Here is a 20209-nt window from a genome sequence, read left to right on the forward strand (position 1 = left end):
TGCAACCACTCTTTCACCTCTGGAATCTTCCCTTCCCCCTGAAGGACTCTCTTGCGCACACTCTTCTCAAGAAACCTTCAGCCGACCCCTCCCTTCCGGCTAACTATCACCCAATTTCTATCACTCCTTTCCTGGGCAAACTCTTGGAAAAGCTGGTCATCTCCCCATTTAATCTTCACACTGAATCTGATGGTTGCCTCCATGACCATCAGTCTGGCTTTAGAGCAGCCAGAGGCACAGAAACTGACTGCTTTACTGAACATCTGTGATGACCTGATCTCTAACCTTGACTGTAATCCACCCCTCTGTTCTCATCCTACTTGATCTCTCCTCTGTCTTTGACACAGTAAACCATGCCATCCTTCTCAACCGGCTCCGTGATAACCTGGGTATCACTGATCAGGCTCTGGCCTGGTTGACTTCCTTCCTCTCTGATCGACCCTCCCAAGTCCAACTTGGGTCCTTCCTCTCCACTATCTCTCTCCACCTGCGGTGTTCCCAAGGGCTCTAACCTTTCTCCCTGGTTGTTCAACCAATACCTGGCACCTCATGTCTACCCCATTGCTGCTCTATGCTCCATCTTCCAGTGCTATACAGATGACACCCAGCTCACTTTCCTGCTCCCCTCTGCCACCTCTTATCACTCTCTCATCCCTGTCTCTCTGCAATCCAGGAGTGGTGTGCCATCAACGATCTCTGCCTGAACTCGCACAAGTCGGAGATCCTCCTCATCGGCACACCTGCACCCTCTTGCCCCTCTCTCTCTGGCTGACCTCCCTTGGCCCTCTGCCTGCACCCACCTGTGAGACTAAGAAGCTCATGATTATCTTTGACTCCACACTCTCCTTTTCTCCTCACATCTCTGACGTCTCTAAGAAGTCAAACTACCAACTGCACCTCTTCAGAGGTATTCTTCCCTTCCCCTCCTTCCCCCAGAAGCTCACTGTCTCTAGAGCTCTGTTTCTCTCTAGGCTTGACTACTGTAACAGCCTCTTTATAAATATGCCCACCTCTACCCACCGTCCTCTGCAACTCATGCAGAACATGGCTGCAAGACGTGTCCTTGACCTCAAGCCCAGGGATCGTACCTTTCCAGCACTGAAATCCCTCCATTGGCTCCCTGTGACTGCAAGGATCAAGTTCAAGACCCTCTGCATTGTCCACAAGGCCGTCTCGGGCTTGGGACAAAATATCTCCAGCTTCTTCTGAAGTACCTCCCTACTTGAGCCCTCCGCTCCTCCACCTCCAATTCCCTGAGGGTCAGCTGCTTTTCCAAGAAGCGAGCTGGGGGCAGATCTCTCTCTTCCACTTGCACCTCCCTCTGGGACAGCCTCCCTTCCTCTGTGAAACTTTAGCAGAAGCATCTCAGGTTCCGGAAGCAGCTCAAGTCTTTCCTCTTCACTGCTACCTTCTCTCTTCCTCTTCCCTGCTGATCGCCTGTCTGATACTGCACCGGTTACCTGGCTACCCTCTGAACCACGGGTCCAGGTCCCTACCATGCCAGTTGCAGACCCACACTGCTGTCTGGCAACCCTGCGCTTGGGGATGTGTCGGCAATACTAAAGTCCACCTACCTGCACTATCTAATACTTGCTGTTGCACTTAACCCCTGCACTGCCACCTGCTGACTGCACGTGTTTCTTTTGATGTTTCAATACTATGTCCTGCACTTGCTCCTCCTCCCATTCCCTCTGCATTTCTCCTCTTTCCTATCCTCTGCACTTGCACAATCTCAATGTCACTGGACCTAGTAAGATCGCTGTCTTGTTCCCCTCCCATGCCTCATCGCACCTTGAAACATGTGTATAGACGTGCTATAAATAAAATATATCATATCATGACACATAACATTTCTTCAAACTTCCTTCTGATCATCTCCTTACTTCCTCCATCATTCCTGACTGCCTATCTGCCATCAAGTCGTGGTGTGCCTCCAAAGATCTCTGCCTCAATGCCAGCAAGACTGAGATTCTTCCCATTGGGACTCCTGCTCCCCCTTTCTTCCCTTTACTCTGGCCACCCTCTATGGGCACCTTCCCTTCTCCTTCATCTGAAGCCAAAAACCTTGGAGTGATCTCTGACTCCTCGCTTTCCCTCCTCCCTCGCATCCAGGACCTTACCAAGAAGGCCCACTTTCAACTCCACCTCCTCAAAGGAATCCTTCCTTTCCTCACTTTCCCCCAGAAGCTCCATGTCTCCAGTGCTCTGGTATGCTCCTGGCTGGACTACTGCAACAGCCTCTTCCTCAATCTACCCTCTTCCTCTCTACGTCCCCCAGAGCTTATCATAGACTTACCCTTGGCCTCAAGCCCAGGGACCGAATCATCCAGCCCTAAAATCTCTCCACTGGCTCCTGATTGCTGCAAGGATTAAATTAAAATCCGTCTGCATCATCTATACGGCTGTCTGGTGCCGGGGACCACGCCATCTATAACTGGATCTCACCAAATACTCTCCCTCCAGATCTTTATGCTCATATGGCGTCAATTCTCCGCGTTTCAAGCGCTTCTCTAAACAGCGAGATGGTGGCCGATCTCTTTCCTCGGCTGGCTCCCTCCTCTGGAACAACCTCCACCTTCCTCTCTGTCTTGAGCTGCACCTCTTCAAATTCCAGAAGTGCCTTTAAAGACTTAACTTTTCATCTCCTCCTTCCCCATCTTCCTCCCTTGCAAAACCCCACAGTCGCTGAGATTGGTGACCAGGTCCCTTATGTGCCCCTCTCGGTCCTAGCCTTCCCAGCCCCCCCCTCCAATCGCCTTCAGCCTCCGCCCACTCCCTGCACTTGGCTTTGGGCGCCCACTGGCATGTGATCTCTCACAGGCCTGCACTTATTATATTGGCAGTTGACCATTCTTGCCAAGCGATATCTGCCATGTACTTAACAACTGCTTGCCACTTACTCGCTAGCACTTCCTTTAGTGGAACTCCTAGCGCTTACCCCCCCTCCCTCATCCCTTCTCTCTCTCTCTGCCCTTGCACGCTCTGAATGCTCATAAGACCTAGTAAGACCGACTCTTTCTTTCTCTACATTGTTAATATATTTGCTGTTCGTTCCCATGTTCCCTCCCCGTTGCCCTCCGGGTGCTTTGAAACACAATTTACTTGAGCTATAAGTGCCTTACAAATGCACAATAAATAAATCAGTTGCATTAACTTCCAGCATTCAACTGCGGGTGGATTTACATAGAAAATGACAAATATTCAGTGCATGCCAAACGCATAATTAAGTGGTATTTTTTGAAAAGGAGGCATTTCTAATACTGGATACTTATAATGTTACCACCATACTCAAAATAGGGCCCACATACATTATTGTAGTGGTTGAAAAGAAATCATGCGCATTGTGTAAATTGAAGAGATGCTCCAAAAAAAAGTTTTTATTCTTTGCACCAACCATCTGAATAGAAGTTTAATGAACATACCAGTTTAGCATGTTCTTGAAAAATCTTCATGGTATTTGAAATTAAAAAATCAAGTTTAGAATCAACCATTTGTGCTGCATAATACAGGAGTAGTATACAACTGGTTATACGCATTATATACCACCCCTAAAATGTGGAATATCCAAGCTACCATAACCTTTAGCCTCCCCTTCCACGGGCCCATGATAACCCTAAACTACTTCTAAAGTGCTTCATTGGTTCCTAGCTAGGATTGGGCCATAGAATCTCAAATTCAAGCGCAAGTATAAAAACTATTAAGTGTAAAATATTTTGATTCATAAATATTTTTCGCTCTGTTTTTCTATCCACGCATGCTTGTTCCTGGCTAATATAACAACACCAATGTAAATGCCTACTTACCACATCATTGCTTGTTCCACCAAACTAATTTAACAGATAATTGCCAATTTCCATTATGAGCAGTTGACACACCAATGCCGATTATAAGCATACACACCTGCAAAATCATCGCTAATTTACTTATTATCTCCACTTTACACAGCATTTCCAGTTTCTGATTGATATTGTGAGGCTTGTGTTAGGCAAGATTGTATGCAGTACCCTGTGGGAGACTTCACCAGCCTTGTCCTCTTGGCAATAGTTTAGCATAAGCATGTACTACACAAGTTGAGCAGCCAGGCTTATCTCTAGAGGGGTCAATGTGAGCTGTAAGGTTGTAACACAGAGTTTCACAATTACAGTTGTAAACACTTATACACAAGGTTTCTTGATAAAACGATTATTAATTTATTTCACAGTCAGTTATATAAGCCTTTTTTTAGAAGGGAGCAAAACATGTAACACTTTAAAATATACTTCAAAACACACTCTTAGTTTCTCTAATCAGATGATACCCATTGGGGATGGCACACATATTCTTCCTACACCCTCAGGTGACTTAAAGAGCTAGGACACTGTGGACATTGATTTATCACTGGTACATTTATAGAAATGCTGAGTTTGGTGCAAAAGGTTAGATACAGTAATAAAACAAAGCTTAACAAATAATTCATAAACTGGTAAGTACTTTTTGGACCCTTCAATGCAAAGTAAATTGATCCTTTCCTGGAGGAAAGGCAAACGCACAGAGTCAGAGGTAAGAAGAGTCTCTCATGGAGCCAGGACAGCCAATGTTAGTTGAGCAAAGTCTAGGGAAGCTGAAGATCTTCTTGCAGGTAAGTAAAAGTCTTGCACAATGTATTTAGAAAGGTTTGTAGAAAGGAAATCACTGAAGGGCCACAAGCTGGGAGGCGTGTGAGGGGCAGAGCTGCAAGCAACTCTGCAAGGGTAACCAAGGCAAGTCTCAACTGAGAGCTAGCAAGGCTACACTACAAGAGGTAAGTCTCCTTAGTTTTACAGTACCTTTGGTTAGAAGAATACTGGTTCCAGCTACACTTCTGTTATGTGTAGGTCTGCAGATCCTGTCCATTAATGGGGATCAACACCGCTCCGCCGGCACCTGTAATACGGTGGCAATGCCGCCAGACAGGGTGCCGAAACGCTATCCACATTTGCTGGTATTGTAGCGGCTCTACTGCCAGGATACTGGCATGGTTGGAATGAGGCCCATAGTAAGGTCCTAGTCTTTAATTGGTGTGCCTTGAGTGTGACTGCAGCGATTCATATTCAACATCAGAAATGTCCTTAAAAATCATAACCCGTACATGTTCTTTATTCCCATCAGATATGAACGAATCTCATGTTTAACCTGACATGTCCGAAATGACAACGGTTATAAATTGACTGGAATCTTGATGCCTTGAAGAAAGGTCAGGCTATAAATGGTGTTTGTTTCATTAATTCCCATGAGTATTTTGCCTTACCCATTTTAAGTGCCCCCAACCACTTTTGCATGTGGACCCATGTGGTCCCCCAAACCCCTAAAAAATTGTTCCTGGGATCTCCAGTGAGTACTACTCCCTGTGCTGTTCCTTTTCTGCGTTCAGAGACTGTTCGGCTGCTTTGCACCACACCGTACAGGTTCTGGGCATTGATAATCACTCTCTTACTTATTTTGCTTTGCAAACTTTATTATACTTCTGCTACCTGTGCTCGTGTTGTACGCGCTCATGGTGTCTTCTGGGGATCACTCGACTGCCCACCTTTAACTTTGCTCAAATGACATGCATCTTTTCTGGGAACTCTCACTTTGTCAATTTCTTGAACTCTTTGCATATGGCCTTTTTAATAAATTTCTTGTGGTGTCTGATTGGTTTTATGTTGGAGCTCTCACCATATGCAACTACTCTGCATTCCACATAGCACCACCTGCCACATGTAGGGCATTTACAACAGGCTGGCATGTATGGTGAAGTTGAGAATTCCATGTGTACAGCATATAAGTATGAATCACACCCACTCAGTGGTGTAAAATGCACCCATTCAGTCCTTGACCTCTCTGCTGTGAACTAACGCAAGTTACAGTATTTTAATCCTGAACTAATGTACAGCAACCAGTATAAGATCTGGTATTGTGACACTAAATAAATGGCAGCCATGTTGATTAGTTACTGCCTAGGTACTTTACACGTTCGTCAACTGTGCTGATGATTACTGAGTCAGCAAGGGCCTGCTCAGTGTTGTGGAGTAATACTCACTGCAGTCTTTACTAAAAAGAGTCTTCAAGGAAGTTTACTAGTGCACATGCAAGATAATCCCAATGGAGAATGTTCAATATTATACAAGTCTTCCACTAGTCAATCCTCTGTTTCGGGGGAAATGGATGTGTAAAAAGCATTTACAAAGGTGGAACCATAATCACATGGCAAGCAAGTGCAGTTAATGTACTTGCATTCAACAGGTATTCGAAAAGCTTGACACAAATGACCTTTGAACCCTGTGTTATAAAATGAAAATATATGATCCATATGCAGTTAATTGTTCCGCATGAAACCAATGCCTGCATCATGAAGCCAGAGAGAAGATGCTGTCTCACAAGAAAAAGACCAGGCAGCGCCTGACAGTTTATTTTCTCTCTTTGTACATTACATAGGGAATGGAACCAGAAGGCAGACTCTTTCTAGTATCTGGGACTGCGCCACACAGTTCCCTTTCACTGAAATGGGGATGGGGAGGGTCCGGCGTAGAGTTTGTCTCACTGGCTCATGCAGGGACCGCCGAGAGTGTGAGAAGGAGCCCTGGTATGGTACTTCTCTGACCCATGGGCACACTGGATGGCATCAGGGCCTTTCCATCTTTTCAATTGAAAGGGGACATGCATGAACCTTAGGGGAACCACACAACTGCACAATGCTGCCAGTCAGCAATAACCCAGCAATATAGTTCTCTTTAGAGTTTTGGTGCTTTAAATGTACATTTTGCTTGCTCGCTTTATAAGTTGCATTTGCGGGTGCCCTTGCGGCAGTCACTTCCCTGGGGGTATCACCCCATTGCCTTTTCACACCGGTTCCTCCACAGCAGGCCTTTGCTGACAAAGAAGGATCTATAGCTGTCCAGTGGGTATTTTGTGTTTCAGCTCCCTGCTGGCTGGCCATCTCGTGATAATCAGCGGGTATGTTAAAAGAGGAAAATATGTGTTAATGAGGAAGAAGCTGGTCAGAGTGCTCACAGCTCACTTATTTCATGAGGATCTGGATAGGCCACACCAGACAGTCCTTTCCTGTGATCTCTTCAAGGCCATATGTCACTTGAGGTAATTTACTATGATGTCATAAGGTCAACGTTCATGTGGCATTTCCTGTGATGTCATTCTTACACTAATTACTATTTTTGAAACTTTAAGATTCCTACAGATTTTTGGTCACGGAATGTTGACATTTAGGTGCCGATTCATGGAACAAACGTGCGCCGAAAATCCATGCGCAAGCAGGCGCAAGGGAGCGCAAGTGTGAGAAACGCAGCGCATGCGCACGCGTGCGATTCAAGGAAGACGCTGAGCATGTTTCCCGCTATCCGTGCGCCCAATCCAGCCATGGCGCACGCAGGCATACACGGCGTGCGCTACGCGCACAGCAAAAGCACACATAGCGCGGCGCACACAACCAAAGTGGGCGGAACAGTGGGCGTAACACACGGAATGGGGAACAACGCATGAAAAAGAAGGCGTAACTGGGGAAGTACTGCAGGGAACTACACGGGACGCCCACACGCACGCGAACAACCCGTATTCATGGATCCGAATACGGGAAACCCGCGCACGGCAAAAGACGCACACAGGTGTCAACGCGTCCGCCACACAAAGGCAGGCGGAAGCGTCCCCGCGCACAGTACAAAAGTGCGCGCAAACAACAAACACGTATATACAGCTACGATGAATCCCCCATTTGTCGCAGCACTGATCGTGGGACACCGCAGGAGGAGGAGAATAGCCAGGGCACGCATTTTCGCACCACGGACAAGCCTTTTTGGGATGCCTGACGACCAGGTCTATGGCAGGTATAGGTTTCCACCCCACATCATCCTAGACCTGGTCAGGGAGTGGGAAGATGACCTTACATCCCCCACCCTTTGCTCCCAAGCATTGAGCCCCTTGGAGAAGGTGCTCAATGTCCTGCATTTTGTGGCCACTGGGTCATTTCAGCGGACTACTGCCATACTGGGGGGGGTCTCACAGGCCACGCAGTCACGCTGCCTACACCAGGTACTGGCAATCATGATAGCGCGCCCCTCAGTCCACAGGCACATATACATGCCCAGAACACCCGCAGAAAGGCAGGCCGTTGTCCTGGATTTTTTCAGGGTGGCACACTTCCCCAAAGTGCTCGGTGCCATAGATTGCACCCATGTGGCCCTACGTCCACCTAGGGCCACTGAGCACATCTACCGAAACCGCAAGCACTGGCATTCCATCAATGTACAGGTGGTGTGCGATGCAAAGGGAATCATCACCACTGTGTATGCAAACTACCCTGGCTCCACCCATGACAGTTTCATATACAGAATGTCCGCCCTGAGCCGGGCCTGGAAGCTGGGCAGCATGGCGACACATGGCTCCTAGGTGAGTACAAATGCCCTTGCACATGCATGCAACTCACACACAGACAAATAACCAAACCCTAACAATCTCAACCTTTATCACCTCCCCAGGGGACAGTGCCTACCCTCGAGCAACCACATGATGACGCCAATCCGGAACCCCACCACACCACCCCAGGTAAGATACAACGCCGCCCATATTGCAACCAGGGCCATAGTGGAGCGCACATTCAGAGTGCTCAAGTCACGTTTCCGCTCCCTTGACCGCTCTGGCGGGCAACTACTCTATGCACCACCAGTAGTGTGCAGGATCATTGTGGCAGCATGTGTCCTGCACAATGTTGCAACACGGCAGGGCGTACCGGTGGACATGGTGGTGCCCCCACATCCCCAACCACAGGCACAGGCGCTGCCCATGGGAGGGGACAGGGCACGTGGCGAGGAAGCCCGGACCCAGCTTGTGGCCACATTTTTCACCTAAACTCCCACCCCTGCGGAGTGCACACAGGCCTGGCACATACCAGGTGACAATCGATGATGACAAAGAGACAGTCAACTGTCACAACCCTACCACCCTGAGAATGTTGCCATGGAAGTGCCACATCATCTGCATCCCTAGCTACTTAAACACAAGCTATCCTGTGTGACCAAAAGGCACACATATGACATATGACATGATATGGCCAATACACAAGTATTTCAAGGTGCGATGAGGCAGGGAGGGGGGAACAAAGGAAGACAGACAATGGTACAACTAGGCCAGGTGTCATTCAGATTGTGCAAGTGCAGGGGTAGGGGGAAGGGAAAAGTGCAAGGGGAAGGGGAGGGGGGGAGTGCAGTACAGGGGAAGTAGACCAAAAAACAAATACACAGGTCAGATGGTGGCAACTGCAAAGGTAAGTGCAGACAAGTGCTGGGAAGGGGGGGCTGTAGGGATAAAGAGACAGTACCGCAGTGCAGGGGTTGCCAGGGAGCCAGTGCAAGTGGAGAGTGGCTGGGTCAGGGACCAAGGTCGGTGAGAGTGGCCCAGTTGCAGATCCAGTGCAGTTCCAGTGAAGAATTCCGCAAGGGAGAGGCAGAGAGAAAGCAGAAGCAAAGAGGAAGGTCTTGAGGTGCTTCCCGAACTGGAGATGGTTCCCCTCAAGTTCAAGTGAGGCAAAATCAACACTGCAGCTTCTGTGTGCTGTGTCCTACTCCTGCAACACACTGCTCAGCGCACAGCACAGTGAACAGCCATTGTGTGTGATGCACACCCTGAGCATCACATCTAAGCGACAGACCACATCAAAAAGCAAATTAGGCATGTACAGGATCCATAATTGGTCACAGAACATGTGCTGCAGGGACACAGTGGCCACCAGAAGGCAAACAGTGTACACGTGGATATGCAAGGGTGGGAGTACATGTAGTGCATCAGAGTGCAAGTGTGTGGGTCTGCAAGGACATGCACTCACCATATGCATGTGCACTCCAGTGACCATCAGTGTTCTCTACACATCACATGTGAACATTCACCATGTGTACACCCCAGCATGTCAAACCACAACTATCCCCTCGCACCTGAAAGCTAAACACAACACATGAACAGGCATTGATCAGCAGAACACAACCTGTACATAGGATACCACCATTACAATGTCAGAGTTCCCATCACACTGCAGGGCAAGGCAACTATCAACAACAACCCCCCCTCCCTCACAAATGACCATGACCCACTGAACAACTGCACCTGGGTCATGGAGCCTTCAACCCTCAATTCCACCTGGCCACAGGATCACCTTTACCCTTCGTCACCATCTCCCACCTTGTGTGTAAAAAGATGCCTGCACCCTCAGAATCCACACTCATTTCCAAAATCACAAAATCCAAGGCATAAAAATGAACCCGAACACCCTCCAGTAGATGACTTGACGTAGCAGTACCTCACAAAGGCCAAGTACTACCACAATGATGCAACAACCAAGGTAGCACAGTAAAACAATGTCACAACAGGATGTGAACCATGTGTGGTACATAACATAGGATGATGCATCATGAACGGATGTGTATTGTCACAGGTCCCGTGTACAGGCGCGGGAGTGTCACGAAACAACCACCACCACCGTGTCCCGGGTGCCTGCAAGGTCAAACTCACACAGGCCCCTGAGACCCTAGTGGGTAAGGAGGTTCAGGGATATGCAGTCGGGACAGGTGTTGGCACACTGGATAACTGGAATGAGTGGCAGGAGAGGGGAGGAGGAATGACACATGAAAGTAGGGAATGCACGAAAATGTACTACCTGCATGAACACATACACAATCCAAACAAACTTGGACATCATTGTCATGGCCTTCTGTAGTCCAGGCTTAGGAGTGCTACGAACCAACCACACCCTCTAGGGTTTTGGCGCCTGCAAGTTCGGGGCTTACACAGGCATCCGCAACCCCAGCGGAGAAAGAGGGTTAGGGAACGTTGCTTGGATAGGTAGGGGAAGCAGGACCACCGGGTAGAGGGTACAGGGTTCAAAATTGCATAGGATTCCGGGTGATTAGGGGGAAAAAAACATACTAAATTGAATCACACATACATCCATGCATTAGTGCACCCCCCAGCAAGCCTATGCAGAGCAGTTTGAAAGAAAAACAACAAGACACTTAGCTCTGGTTTTAAGTGCTGGCCTCCTGCCAGCGCACTCTCAGGTCCGGTTACAGGACCACTGCAATGCTGCAAAGAGAGCCACAGTCAACAACCTGTACGTGCCAATTACACAAAAACACACCACCAAACATGCCCCATAGCAACAAACTACTCTACAAACAGACAATCTGGTGTAGATGCTTCGTACCCATATATAACATTACCCCTGTGATGGCTCATACACAGTCAATGCAGTAAGTCAGCCGCCGGTGGGTGCGTGGCAAATGGAACACCAATGTGTCACAATTCACACAACATGCAATGTTCCCTGGGTAAGCAGACAGACCCATATAGCAAGCCATGACTTCAGAGCAAGTTGCGTACCACCATGACCGAAACAAAGTTGGCAGTGCATTTATCATAAAGTACATGGAAATGAAATGGACTGCACCCGAGTATGCCCCTTGCTGTATGTCCCTGTGAGCTGCCCCTTCCCATGTCTCGGAAGGCTACATGGTTGATACAAGTGCCTCAAGGGACCTTGGTATACCAGAGGGCATGTGCCACTGCCCCTGCAGGTGTCCCAGACAACCTTACAATCAACAGCCATCAGTCCACCAACACATCTGAGCTGCATTGTGTGCACCTACACCAATATTCGTCCAAGCTCACCCTCAGTGCTGTGACTAAGCCTGCATGTGCAACTCGCCTGGTGCAAGCTTTGCTGTGTAGTGGCCCCCCTGTGCTGCTCACCTTGCCTGGAGTTTCTTGGAACACGTCAGCAGTTCTAGGATGTAGGTCTGCAATCCCCGTGCCTCTGCTTGTGCACACATGTGCATGTGGGCACCAACAAACGTGTCAGGAATTCCGTCGTCCAATGGGCCATGTCTGCTGGCTAAGGTGCTCTGGAGGCTCATCCCCCTGCAGAAAGGGCATGAAACACATGATTAATGCTTCAAAGTCATCTGTGTGTGTCTCTTCAGGCATCTCATTACTTGACCATGTCAGAGAGTCACAGCATAAATCACACCATCAGTCCGTCTTTCACATCCAAAGTGTGTAACACTATCTACAGCATGAATTGCAACAATCACATGTACAGTAAAGATAAGAAACATACTACACAATGCATAGCAATGAATGTACACATTAATCATGAAACACCCCATCTAGCAAAAGCTGAACAGTGGACAATAACACCAAAATCATCCCCACTAGGGGTGTAAACACAAGCCACACAGCACCAGACATGCCACAGATATGACAGTCCAAGGCCCTTGTGTAAAATTTTGTGACACCGAACCATCCTTGCGAGCCCATGGATAAGGGAGGCAGGAGTGGCATATGTGAGTCAAGGACCCCAAGCAGCAAACACATACACAAGACAAGCCTGAAGGGCCCAGCTGGAACAGACAGTGGATGCCTTCAAAAGCCACAAAGCACCGCACCGTCACATGAAAGCACAATAGACGGGCAATTTTAAACTATAGTAACTATTAACTAATTACACTAACTATGGAATACCTACATTACCTAATTAAACTAACTATCAAACAGAAACTTAACTAACTAAACTAAAAGAAAAATCAAAAATGGCCACATACGACCCAGGTGGGAGGGGAGGCACCCAGGAGGGGGGAGGTACAGGGTGCTGCTCAACATCCACATGCGATGATGCTGAGCTAAAAAAACCCTCCATGGGCTCAACTCCTGCACAGCCCGACCTATGTGGGAGATAGATGGTCGTCCGAGTCTGGCTCATCCTGTAAAGGAGGACGTGGCACAGTAGCCTGGCCACGCCTAGCCGCAGCTTGCCCCTCTTCGGCAGCAAGTCTGCCAGACGGGTGAGCCTGGTTCTGTGTGGCGATGTGACGTAGGTCTGCATGCAGAACCTCACGTGATACAAGTGCTTCCTCTTGCAAGGTAGCACGTGTAACACGGAGTTCCTCCTGCAAGGCCTGGCTGGACAACCGCTGCACCTCCCGGCAAGCCTGTAGCTCAGCCGAGATGGTACGCTCAAGCTGTGCAAACCTCTCCTCTACATGCTGCCTCTGGGACATCATAAGGACACCCAGAGTGGATCTGAGGGAAGCTTACTCCTCCCTCAGGGCATCCATGTGCGCCTCTGCGTGAGCAGCAATTGCTTGATGCAGAGATGACATTTCAGCCTGGTGTGCCCTGTCTGAGGCCGCCATGCCCAGCCTGAGCGAGCGGGCCGTGGACCGTGCCGCCTGCTGCTGGAGAAGCACCTGCCTAGCAGGGGGGAGCACAGATCGGGCCACACGCTCGATGCTCTCAGCGATGTTCTCCATTGCTGCCCCCTGCCGTTCTGAATTGGCAGTCATGTCTTGCTCCCACTCAGTATACTGCGGTTGCGTGCGGCGACCGCGTTGCCGGGCTTGACCCCTGTGGGACCCAAGGACCGGGGGTCCTCGCTGTGTTGGCACCGCCAGTGGCTGCACGACTACATGCCCCCATCGACGTGATGTCCCAGGCACATCAGTGACTGGTGTGGAGGGTGACCCTGCGTCCCGATCCGCCGCGGGCGGAGGAACCAAGACTGTCTGATCCCTCAGTGCAGGTGTCGCAGACAGAGGAGTGTCCACATCAGAATCACTCACCGCTGACACATGGACTTGATGCTCATCCAACTCAACATGGACGTCAGAGTGGTCATCAAGGCTGGACTCATAGGCAGCTAGAGACAAGATGGACTGTAGCACTTGGGGGTTTTCGTGGCCTACCACCCCACGACCCCCACTAGTGCCGGGTTGATGTAGCGGTACCAACCCTGTGTCTGGCATGACACCACCATCCTCCGCCTCCATTGCATCATCACCTGAAAAATAGAGAGAAAAAAGGTCACTACACATGTCAGAAGCACACAACACACACACACACCGACAGCAAACGCATCAGGCAGACATGTGACACACAACATATAAACTGCCATGCATGCTGGGTCAACTTTGAATTGCTTCTATGATAAGACCTGTTGAAAGGTGGCAGTTTCCATGGAAGTGGGTCTATGCAGTGCAGAAAATGTGTACGCCACTCACTACCTACATGTACAAGGACTCCATGGTGTGTGCCAGGAAATGTGAAGGCAGTGCAATGTCAAATTTAGACATCACGTGCATTGTGCATTCAATGTGTACCATATCTAGAAGCCAAGCACCCCTCCACCCCAGTACCAAAGCAGGGATGCCTAGCATGGTATCAAAAGGCTGACCATACACCTGTGTATTGACAGGCAGTGTTGACTGGCATCAACAGCTGAATGTGATTCAAGTGACAACACTGCAAATGATGCAGGGACAGTAAGGACGACACATGATGAAAACTCTGGATTCCGCCCATGTGTGAAGAAGACACAACAACAGTTGGACAGAGTCATTGGCCATTGAACAGGCTGAGGCCTGTGAGCCACACAGATTGTCAGACCCTAAACATGTGTGCAACGCAGGACTGAGCCACAGTTGACATGGGAAGGCTGATGAGATGGCAGGCAATGTATGTAACCAAGGACTTGTATTACAGTGATCATCCAGTCAAGGACACATAGGGGCATGCGTGCAATGCACATGGAGCATGAATGGGCACTCATGTCCCTGCGGGAGATCTGACCTATGCACAGTACAAGTGAGATACCCTGCATCAAGTACTAAGGCTGTACCACACGGCATATGTTTGGCAGATTCTACGCTGGAAGTTAGCATCTACACAGGACGCATGAACAAGAAAGTACACATTGGCAAGATTGAAGAACACTAGTGCAAAGGTGGAACTGGGGTGCAGAGTGGCGGAGGAGGGGCAAGGGAGCATGCCTACATGGAGTCCCCGCATGCAGGCAGAGGAGACATGCATGACGGAAGCATTGCATTACTTACACATCAGAACCATTTACACGTCACATGTAGCAGCAATCATGCACAACACATCCCACAAGTGAAACACACACGTCCTCAACAAACACGCATCAACACTCACTGGACTGGGCATCAAAGTCCAGCATCTCTCCCACTCCTTCGACCAATTCAGGTGGTATGAACTCCGGAACGAGTGCCTCATGCGGAGTGAGCTCTTCCTCCTCTGGTGCAGGCCCACCGCCAGGCACCAGAGTCAAGTTGTAATTAGAGGCACGCTTAGCCTTAGTGCTGCGTTTGATGTCATTCCAACGCTTTTTGCACTCCTGCGCCGTGCGCACCTCATGGTGGAATGAACTGACATGTTCCGCAACATGCTTCCAGTGAGTGTCACGTTGGGCAGCCGTAGTCTGACTATTGGCACCCACTAGCATGTCACAGCTGTGGCCCCGCACGTAGTCCACGAGGAAGTCCAGTTCCTGCTTACAGAAAGGCTTCTTCCTCGACGTGCAGGAGGTTGTGGCTGTGTGTGGATTCCCAGCCTGTGCTGCAGGTGCAACCTTCCTCCTCTTGGATTATGGCGCAGACCCTGGCTGGCTAATGCCGCCCTGACCAGTATGGTCAGTGGGTTCAGTGGATTGAGCCAAGGGAGTGGCAGGTGGAGGGATGACCAAAGGCCTGACTTGTGTCAGTGGCAGCTGGGTGCCCACTAATGGACCCTGCGCAGCAACACCAGCTGTGGCAGGGTCATTGACAGCAACGGTCCTGGTTGGCAGACTCACAACTAGGGTGCTGTTGGGTGCATCTGCCCCTGCACTTGCCAACACCCGGCTGTTAGGGGCAGCAGATGACATGACTGCCCCAGGGACACGTGTCTTGGTCTGAGCAGCCCGGCCTGCCCCTATGGTTTCCCCCCTGGCCTGTTGGAGATCTACCAAGGGCTATTCAAGTGCCAACGCAGCCTGCGCTGGCAGACCCCGAGCCTGGGTGGCGGTGTCCACAGCTGCACCTGCAGCTACCACTACCCTTCGGCCCGTGGCAGTCGATGGAACGGACTTCTGGGTCACAAGGGCACCAGTGCCAGATGCAGAAGCTGCATCCCCCGGAACCACAGGGGGTGGTGGCATGACTGCACCGACACATGGCACAACATTGTGCTCAAGTGGCGCACCCCTGCCTCTTCCCCCTCTGTGGCCGCCCTGGACACCCTGGAGTCCCCCTACTCCCTGGTCACCACGGCCACGTCCCCGACCATGCCCGCCACGAGGAGGACGCCCAGCTGAGGCGCCCCTCACCTTTGGTGGCCTCCCAACCATGGCACAGTTGTAGAAGTGCTGGCACAGATGGAGTGGTGCCAATGGGAGGTGTACACCACAATTGACCTGGGCAATTGGGGTGAAGGGGGTGGGAAGCAAGATGTTAACAGCCCCCCTGCACCTGCAAGGCTGTATGTGACCCCGGTGATGTGGTGACGGGTCACGCAACGCTCAGGCACCCCAAAACTGCAGTAAAACCGTGCACGCAACCCTGCAGCCTACGTGCGTGGATTCAACCTCCCGCAGTACGCGGTGGCACCCAGTAACACGAATAACGCGTACGCGTGGGACACGCAGGCTACTATGACATCGAAAATGGGTGCGATACACAGGGGCACCCGCAGTGGGAAAAAGAGTGTGTGCGACTCACCGTCTGACTAGCGCGGAAGCAGAAAAACACGTGTAGCCAATACCCCCGCCAAAAGAAGAGATACGTCCTTGATAGCTGTGAAGTTGTGATGGCGCGCAAAACAACAGGAAGCAGCAACACATGTCGGTCTCCACGAAAGGCACGTACAGCGAACTACTGGGGCCGCTCACCTTTAACCCGTGCTGAGGGAAACGCACGCGCGCGTCACGTCACTTACGCGCATGGGCCCTTTCCTCGTATTACATGCAGACGTGCAGTTTTTCACGCACGCTGAAATGCCCATGCACACCTGTGCGCGTCACGTCACAGGGGCGCTTGCGCTTCAGGGGCCTTCTGTCCAATGAAATTGCATATGCGTGCAGACGCGCTTACGCGCTAAGGGCCTTTCCTCGAATTACACGCTGACGTGCCGAATTTTCACGTGCCAAATCACTCCGTATCAAGCTGGCCACGCGTAAGCACACGGAAGACCATGCTCCTGCCCAGAAGGCCGAACTACTGCCCCCCAGAGCCCCGAGCACGCTCCCACCTGCCATCTGCTGCTGCCTGACTGCCTGCTGCCCACGTGCCCTGCCATTTGCTGTCTGCACATCAGCCAGGGGTGCCGTTGCTGTGACCACCCCTGCTGGAACCGAAGACTCCCGAATGGGATTCCATCGCTCCACAGCCCAGCCCCAGGACCCAGTTGCCCACCCACTCCTGCCTCTGGGGTTGTCATGTCGGGCACTGCAACATCTGGCACCACTGACAACCCCCGGCCAGAGAGGCAGAGGGGCACCAGCTTCAGTGCCACCGAAGTTGGTGTCCTGGTGGAGCATGTCCTGGGGCAGTATGATGCCCTCTTCGGAAGTTCCCGCGCCGACAAGGAAGGACGGACTCGGATCTGGACTGACATCGTGACTGCCATCATCGCGGCGGGGGAGGCAGTCCGCGACTTCCAACATGTCAAGAAACGCTGGGAGGATTTCAGGTCCAGGACCCTGAACAAGGCCCGGCGCCTCTCGAAGGCAGCGGATGCCAAGGGGCGCCGGGGCCACTTGTCGGAAGATCAGATGAGGGTCCGGGAACGCATATCCCCAGCGCTCCACGTCCAGGTCCCTGAGAGGCAGACCCGTCTGGAGACGAGCGGTAAGTGTACATGCATCCTGATTGTGAGCTGTGCGTGTGGTGATGTTTCAGTAGTGTGCAGGTTGCACATCTGTTTGTATGGGGTCGAGTATGGGTGGGGGTTACAGGGCCGTGGTGCTAACACATGCGAGGGCTGGAATGTGTGAGACATGGATGGTGCTTGTGTGTGTAGGCATGCATGCCAAATGCAGTTGTGTGGGCACACATGTTTGGATGAATGTGTATGTAAGTAGACATGTCCGTGATGTCAGGCATGTATGTTGTTTTCAGCTGCATGTATCAGCACTGTGTACATGTGCATTTGTGTGTATTTGACAAGGGTGCAACAGTGATGCAACATGGATGCATGTGACAGCTGGATGTGGAAGCCTGATTGGCAGATGTGACATGGATGCCCATCTGAACACTGCGACACTTGGCAGAGGTGTAAACATGCGTGCAAGTGTGGTGGTGTGTGTACATGTGTGGTGCACTTCCTGTGTTGCATGTGATTTCTGGCTCAGATTTGCCTGCTCATGCTGTTGTATGGGTATGGATGGTGCTGGCAGTTGTGATATGGCTGTGGTATGGCTCATGTGTGGGAGTTGAAATGACATGTGTGTTGGGGATTGTGATGGCATGTCTGAGATTTGCCAATGCCACTCATGTAAGACTGTCATGTGTGTATGTGTCTATCGTACAGTGCCCTGATGCCTGTGTTTTATTTCTCCCTGTCTGCAGCGTCAACTGATGAAGAGGGCGGAGAAGGTGCTGTGGAGCACAGCGGGGGGATCCCACCGCCAGCCGGAGACGCAAGGCCCGGCTCCCCTCCCATGTTGTCATCTCGTCGGGGAGTGAGGAGTCCGGTGCCGCATCCCAGGCCGCAGCTGCCGGGGGGAGGTCCAAGAGGCGGAGGTTGGAGTTGGACTCCTCGGCAGCAGAAGGGGCAGCTGGGACCCCACAGGGCCCAATGGGGGAAGATGGCACGGGGTCATCCATGTTGGTGGGGGGTTTGGTGGAGGAGGAGGCCGTGCAAGCAACAGAGACGGGGTCTGGAGGTGGGGATCCCACTGGTGCTAGTGGTGCAGTGGAGGGCCAGGGACAGGAGGCAGCACAGGCTGCCGTGGAGGTGCCTGTGTGCAATCCTGTCCCTGATCCTGTCCCTGCATCATCTTGCACCAGCAGGGATGCCTACGTCCAGACCCGTTTTCAGGCAGCGGGTGAGCAAACGACAACTGGCCTTCCTCTGCCTGCAGACGTGGCTATCCGGGTCTGGGTTGAGCCTGTCCTGACTGGTGTGGCGTTGCGTCAACGGGCCATGCGAGGTGACCTGCAGTCTTTTCATGAGGAGACTGCACGTCATCTCGAATGGCTCGTTCACCACGTCAGCCTGCTGGGACTGGTCACCCAGGCCGGATTCCTCCGTTTGATGGGGCTTGCTACGACCCCCTCCTCAACTGAACCCCCTAAGCGCCAGTCGTCCTCCGTGCCATCTTCCCACCCATCAGTCACCTGGGTGCCCTGTGGAGCTGCCTCTGACGGTGCGGCCAGGCTGGTGGAGGAGGCATCCCTGCCACAGTCGGGAGTCGGACGTCCAGCAGCGGTGGCCACATCAACGACTGCACCCCAGCCGGCGGAGGATGTGCAGGCAGCAGGAGGGAGTGCACGGGCAGAGGCATAGCAGCAGCAGCAACGTGGTGGGAGCCATGAAGGCTCAGGGCCTTCAACATCGGTGGGGCAGGCATCGGCCGGAGGGCAGGAGGACCCAGGACAGAGAGTGTCTTCTGTGTGGCAGCGGTTGGGCCACGCCATAGATGCGGAGCGGCAGCGGGCGGAAGAGGCACGGCTCACAATGGTCAGGGCGGAGAACTCCATGCGGAGGGCCCTGAGGCGGGCTGAGTGCCTCGAGGCAATCCGCAGGGGGTTGGAGGTGGACACGTCGACGGCCCTGCGGACCCTCGGGGCCATGGAGGAGGACCGCCTCCGGGACATTGAGCAGGAGTTCGATGATGCCCTGGCCCGGGACATCCAAAAGTGAGCCGTCAGACTAGCCCGCTGTCCTTGTACATAGTTATGTAGGTAGTGTTAGGTTTCCTTTTTTTTTAATTTATTTTGGACCTTTTGGACATTGGCCACATTTTTGTATATAGTTTATTTTATTAGTTAGTGTAGTTAGATAGGTTTCATTTCTTTTGTTGGGATAATGGACCCTGGCTTGTTCGTCTGTACATAGTTCACTGTTGGATTTTATTTTTCTTTCACAATTTACCCATGGAGCAATGGCTTTCAATTATTATTTCCCATTGGATTTTCTTTTGTGGACAGTGACTTTGGACACCATTACTTTGGATTATGATTTTTGGTTTTGCTTTTTTTCACGGACATGCTTCTTTTCATTTTTGTACATTCCCATTTCTGTTTCTTTATTTTTTATTCTATTTATGTTTCCTTTAATACATATTTTTTTATCGAACTTCAATGTGTAGAATCTCATTGCTTTCATGCGTATCATGATATGGGTTTTGAGATTCACTGACACCCATTGGGTGTATGTG

This window comes from Ambystoma mexicanum, chromosome 13, assembly GCF_040938575.1.
Source record: "Ambystoma mexicanum isolate Mex_15411 chromosome 13, UKY_AmexF1_1, whole genome shotgun sequence".
NCBI classification, from domain to species: domain Eukaryota; kingdom Metazoa; phylum Chordata; class Amphibia; order Caudata; family Ambystomatidae; genus Ambystoma; species Ambystoma mexicanum.